Below are 7,197 nucleotides of genomic sequence, written 5' to 3'. Positions count from 1 at the left end.
CAAGAAGATGAACTACCAATCACTCTCACACTCACACCTAAGGACAATTTAGAGTGTTCAATCTGCCTGCTATGCATGTTTTTAGAATGTGGGAGGAAACCGGAGGACCCGGGGAAAACCCACGCGGGCCAGGGGAGAACATGCCCTCTGCACTGTGAAGCCAGCGTGCTAACCACTTGACTACCGGGCCGCCCTGTAAAATTACGTTAACTCCAAAAAAAACATGTTTCATTGTGCCATGCATTGCAGACAAAATGCAAATCAAAGATTCAAATAAGATACCATGTCAGTTGATTGTTGTTACAGAAGGTTGGTTGTCAGTCCTCAAGCAAGAAGCACTGTAGGTTTCATTTTCCTCTATCACTTATACACTACAGGCCACACACACTATCGCTCGTGTTCGTTGGCCCATATGCTCTTATTTATCTTGCTCATTTCAGATTTCTCTCATCTTCTCTCCTTGTTCATTTATGACTCCACAATGACTCTGATCCTTGTCTTGTCAGCCTTCATTAAACTCTGTTAAACTCTGGAGTCTAATGGGGGCATGGAGTTGTACATTTCAATGATAAAAAAATGGGAAGAGGCAGTTTCCAAAGCCTATCCCAGCGTTCTTTGGGCAGTAGGCTTGGGATACCCTGAACCATTTGCCAGCCAATTTGTAGGGCACACAGAAACGCACAACCACACCTAGGGACAATTTGGAGTGCTCAATCAACCTGCCATGCATGTTTTTGAAATGTGGGAGGAAATCGGAGGACCTGAAGAAAACCCACGTAGGCCCAGGGAGAACATTCAAACTCCAGACAGGGAAGCTGGAGCGGGGATTGAACCCACGACCTCTGCATTGTGAAGTCTGCGCGCTAACCAAATATTTATCTTTTTGTGCCTCATTGATTTTCAAATTCAAGATCTCCCCCATACTGTATATATCTCAGTATTCCTCTCTCTTCTCACAAGTGTCCTATTATAACGTAACAATATAAATTCTGCAACTCATTCAATCGCTGAAATCCATCCAACTTTCCACACATGGATGAGAATCTTGCCAAATGCTTGCCATTTTTGACCGGCGCAGATGAAGACGAGTGGTGGGTGGAGTGGGTGGTGTTGGACAGAAGAACAACATCCAGTGTTATTTTAGGTTGTGTTGCACTCAACCTGAGTAAAGCAATTACAGAGAGCTATCGGCAGTCCGGTGATCAGCTGTTTAGCGTGTCGGTCTCACGGTACAGAGGTGTAGGGTTTGATTCCAATTGAGCCAATTCTGCACAACCATGTTTATTGGCAATTTCAAATAGCCCTGATTTCCAAATTCTATTTTTCAAAGTCAAAGCAACAAACTCATGTTGAATTTTATCGTGTGGTGGTATTTTTGAAGTTGCATTCACCCTATTCTATATGACTTTCCATAAAGTAGCCACATACCTCATGGAGAATGTTGCAGACAATTCTCTCAGACAATAAAATAAAGCCATGCACAGAATCCACTGAAAATTATAACCACCCCAATGACGAGGAGAACCGTGTGCTAACCACCCACCTTACCCCAAACACAGCTTCAACTTCGAAACACATTATGCCATTTTTTTAATGAAGTGTCTCTTCCGCGCACATGGGTTCATGTCAAGCACCAACACAAAGCCCACGCAGAAAGCCACTTACTGGCCCACTTCTCACTAAACCAAAGTGTGAAAGGGAAAAAAAAAATCCATCTCAATACATGTGCTGACGTGGATGATTCTGTGCAGGAAGAAAACTGAATGGGGGTATCCGTGCATCTATGTAGTAAAGAGCTTAGTCATTCGACGAGTACGAGTGCAACGGTTTGAATTAATATGCAAGTGGGGACATTTACAGAAGCAGAGGCAAGAATAGAACGGCAAATCTACAGTAATGCCCCGATTTTAAAATTTGATTTTTCCCTTCATCTCCCTCACAGTTGGTTGGGTCTCCTCCTCAGCAATCATCAAAATCTGCATTTTCTATACCTGGCAATGAGTCTTCCAAATATTATTATGAAGGAAGTGACGCAATGGCGCACAGTGTGACACCATGTCCCGCCCATAGTTTCCAGAACAATCTCGAGGCGATTCAGGGTGAGTCGCAATTTTCTGTTGGTCTCGATTAACGCGCATTTTCATGACAATATCTTATTTCGTTTCCCCTTTTGTACTGTCTAGTGTGATCTAATTAGTTCCCTTATTCATTTCGAGTCCAGATTACTTTTTGTGTCATTATTTACTTCACGTTTTGTCGAGTGGAACTTTGGAGCACATGTGCTTCATAGTGCTTTTCTATTGCACAGTTAATCACAAGACGAAACCCATGCGACTTCACCCATCCCTTCTGCCATACCGTGTTGCAGGTAATAATTGTTTCATTTCGTTTTTATTGAACAATATTTAGTTTCTTGTGTCGTGTTTCATTTGCCCGCGAGTGTCCGTGGCGGGTTGAACTGTGCGCCAGCCATTACAAGCGCACCGCGTGTTCTGCCGAGTCTCCGCCTATGATGCGTTCAGGGACATCTTGTAAATAACAGTGAACTTGTGTTGTATTCTCTTTTTCTGTAAATAACCACTATACGATCACACGTTGTTAATTCTGTTTTGTTATCTACAATGTTTTGCATTTGAGAACAATCTCGAGGAGATTCAGGTTAATCACAAGACGAAACCCATGCAACTTCACCCATCCCTTCTGCCATACTGTGTTGCAGAAATAAAAGAAATAAAAAGACACATTCACGCGTCTCGTCTTCATTAAGACGGCAGCATCGTGGAGATGAAGACAGTCACGGTTGTGACACCCGTCACATTGGTGCCGTGACCCGGATCACAAGTGACTCTCCACTTCGGACCTGGACCGCGATGCTGCACAATGTAGGCGCTGTGCAGTCCCATCACTCGGTGGACAGTGTGTCGACCCCCGTTTTGGAAATACATGTAGAGTGTTAATTGTCTACCTGCTGTTTTGCAATTAGTGTACTTTTTTCATGTACGTGTTTTTGTGTGTTAAGTCTAAGAATGAGCTCCTTACAAGTAACAAGTAGCACACCTTTGAATGAGTGTGTTGGTAGAGGTAGAGGCTTCCCAACCGTGTAACAGTTGTGTAGTGCAATCCAGAGTGGTGTAGGTTGTACAGAGGGGAATGGGCAGGTTCAAGCTGAGGCCACTTATGTTAGTGGGGACAGAGTTCTTGCCCAGACCCAGTGCAGTGCATCTACGACGAGCACACAGACCACTGATACACCAGCAACAGATACCTTTCTCCAGTCTGTCACAGTTATGTAGTGCTATGCGGGGTGATGTAGTTTGTACAGAGGGGAATGGGCAGGTGCGAGCTGAGGCCACTTATGTTAGTGGGGACAGAGTTCCTTCCCAGACCCAGTACAGTGCATCTCCGACGAGCGCACAGACCCTGACACACCGGCGACAGATCCCTTACTCCAGTCACCTGACGTAGTTGGTCAGATGAGTGACATAATTAGACAGCATTTTTGTACATCCTTGCCCGATAACCTTGTCTATTGTGCCTGTTGGTCTTTCTGTTGTCTTCCGTGTGTATGTTGCCTCACTTCTGCATAATTTAAGGGGGGTGTATGTAATGGAGTTGTGAACTTAGATTATTAAATTATGAAGGAAGTGACGCAACGGCGCACAGTGTGGCACTATGTCCCGCCCATAGTTTCCAGAACAATCTCGAGGAGATTCAGGTTAATCACAAGACGAAACCCATGCGACTTCACCCATCCCTTCTGCCATACTGTGTTGCAGAAATAAAAGAAATAAAAAGACATATTCACGCGTCTCGTCTTCATTAAGACGGCAGCATTGTGGAGATGAAGACAGTCACGGTTGTGACACCCGTCAAATATGTAACGGAGTTGTGCACTTAGATTATTAAATTATGAAGGAAGTGACGCAATGGCGCACAGTGTGACACCATGTCCCGCCCATAGTTTCCAGAACAATCTCGAGGCGATTCAGGGTGAGTCACAATTTTCTGTTGGTCTCGATTAACGCGCATTTTCATGACAATATCTTATTTCGTTTCCCCTTTTGTACTGTCTAGTGTTATCTAATTAGTTCCCTTATTCATTTCGAGTCCAGATTACTTTTTGTGTCATTATTTACTTCACGTTTTGTTGAGTGGAACTTTGAAGCACATGTGCTTCATAGTGCTTTTCTATTGCGCAGTTAATCACAAGACGAAACCCATGCGACTTCACCCATCCCTTCTGCCATACTGTGTTGCAGGTAATAATTGCTTCATTTCGTTTTTATTGTACTATATTTAGTTTCTTGTGTCGTGTTTCATTTGCCCGTGAATGTTCGTGGCGGGTTGAACTGTGCGCCCTTGCAAGCGCACCGCGTGTTCTGCCGAGTCTCTGCGTATGATGCGTTCAGGGACATCATGTAAATAATAGTGAACCTGTGTTGTATTCTCTTTTTCTGTAAATAACCACTATACGATCACACGTTGTTCATTCTGTTTTGTTATCTACAATGTTTTGCATATCGGGAACAATCTCGAGGAGATTCAGGTTAATCACAAGACGAAACCCATGCGACTTCACCCATCCCTTCTGCCATACTGTGTTGCAGAAATAAAAGAAATAAAAAGACACATCCACACGTCTGGTCTCATTAATACGGCAGCATCGTGGAGATGAAGACAGTCACTGTTGTGACACCCGTCGCATATATATATATTAAAATAATCAGACCAGGGCGGCCCGGTAGCCGAGTGGTTAGCACACCGGCTTCACAGTGCAGAGGTCGCCGATTCGTGTCCCGGTCCGGCCTCCCTGTGTGGAGTTTGCATGTTCTCCCCGGACCCTGAGTGTGAGAGTGACTGTTGTATGTCTTTGTGTGCCCTGCGATTGGCTGGCAACCAATTCAGGGTATCCCCCGCCTCGTGCCCGAAGACAGCTGAGATAGGCTCCAGCAACCCCCGCGACCCTAATGAGGAATAAGCTGTACGGAAAATGAGATGAGAATCAGACCAGGATACATAGAATAGGGGGAAATGATTGCAAAGTATAGCAATGCACTAATTTATTGAAGATGAAATGTTGTATCAGCACAAAGCCAGTGGAACACTGCATCCTTGAGGATTTCTTACAATAACTGTTAACTTGTGCTGTCGTAAGTACAGTCCAGGAAAGGATATTTTCAGAGAATCGTGAATTACTGCGTGCATGTTTAAATTGATGCTGTTGGTTGACCACTAAACATCTGCCGAGCACACTGCAAAATTTAATTTAAAAAAATAAATGTGATAGTCACAATGACACATTTGCTCAAGAGTTTGTGAGAAATATGGCCAAATATTTAAAATCTATCTTAGCACAGTTGGTTGGTAACACAGAACATCACGTAGAGAACACCACAGGGTTTGTAGAGAGGATCAAAGACCTCATATTGGAACCTGAGGAAACATTGGTATGTTACGATGTGACTTCTCTCTTTACATCTGTCACAACCCCAGCAGCAGTCTCAGTGGTGAGGACGTGACTGCTGGCGGATGTTTCTCTGCATGAAAGAACCAAACTTAAACCGGACCACATTTGCCAATTATTGGAAATCCGCCTTAATACTACGTATTTTCAATTTAAGGAGAAATTTTACAAGCAAATTCATGGTTGTGCTATGGACTCACCAGTTCACCCATAGTGGCTAATCTGTACATGGAAGAGATGGAGAAACAGGCCCTCACATCCGTCCCGGGGACAAAACCTAGACACTGGTTTAGATATGTGGACGATACTTTTGTCATAATCTCTAATCTAATCTAATCTAATCTAATAATATAATCTAATAATATCGATTCTAATGTCCACTCTTCCCCTCACTAAAGACTTCACCTCCTCACTCGACAGCTTTGGTCTCCATCAATTCTCGGACTTTCCCACCCACATAAAAGGCCACACCCTGGACCTCATTTGCATGTCTGGCCTTATCCCTAAGAATTGCACAGCGAATGAACTCCCCATAACAGACCATTTCCTGGTTTCTTTCACTGTTTCCATCACCCTCTCTCTCCTCAAACCCCCCCCGTGTCATCTCATATCGCAACATCAAGGACATCAATGTTGCCACCCTCGCTGAGATGATCGCCACCCTGACTCCGGACTGCAACTCATCTCCTGATGAACTTGTTTCCCGGTACAACGCGGACCTCACGAACACCCTCAACGCCCTGGCTCCTGTAAAGTCCCGGTCGGTCCAATTCACCCGGTCTGCACCCTGGTTCACTGCCCATCTCCGCTCCATCAAGGCAAAATCTCGCCATCTCGAAAGACTTTACAGTAAGTCTGGGCTCACTACTCACAAAGACATGTACGCAACTCCTTACCCATACCTTACCCATTACAAGGACTCTATCACTCGTGCAAAATCGCAATATTACTCTGGACTCATTGATTCAAATTCTGGTAACTCACGGGCCCTCTTTTCCCTCTATCACAAAATCACACAACCTCCTATCTCTCTCCCCTCACACTTCAATTCCTCTGAGACATGCAACACTCTGCTTATGTTTTTTAGTGAAAAGATAAACAAAATCCATCAGCACCTCGGGTCCTCTGTCCCCCCCACCTCTCCCAGCATTTCTACTCCTTCCCAACGACTTTCTGCCTTTGAACTCCCCCATTCCTCTATAATCTCAGACATTATCACCACTATCCTTATAAAGTCCTGCTTACCCTCTCTTCTCCCATTTATTTCTACCATTATTCACTCCTCATTATCAACTGGAATTGTTCCTATCCCAGTCAAAACCGCAGCTGTCACTCCAATCCTGAAAAAACCTGGCTCAGACCCAAACGATTTCAATAACTTACGTCCAATTTCTCACCTCCCATTCATCGCCAAAATTCTTGAAAAGACAGTTGTGTCCCAGCTTCACTCTCACCTCACTCACAATAACCTGTATGAACAATTCCAGTCTGGTTTCCGCCCCCGCCACAGTACTGAATCGGCTCTCATAAAAATCACGAATGATCTTTTTATGGCAGCCGATGCCGGTTCACTCTCCATCCTCATCCTTCTCGACCTGACCTCAGCCTTTGACACCATTTCCCACCCTATCCTGCTCGATAGACTTTCCACCCTAGGCATCACACATACCCCACTCCGCTGGTTTCATTCCTATCTCTCTGATCGCTCACAATTCATCCAAATCAACTCGTTC

The sequence above is a fragment of the Hippocampus bargibanti genome, linkage group LG17, assembly GCF_051943395.1.
Source record: "Hippocampus bargibanti isolate YZ-2025 linkage group LG17, ASM5194339v1, whole genome shotgun sequence".
NCBI classification, from domain to species: domain Eukaryota; kingdom Metazoa; phylum Chordata; class Actinopteri; order Syngnathiformes; family Syngnathidae; genus Hippocampus; species Hippocampus bargibanti.
Note: the sequence above shows the minus strand (reverse complement) of the source record.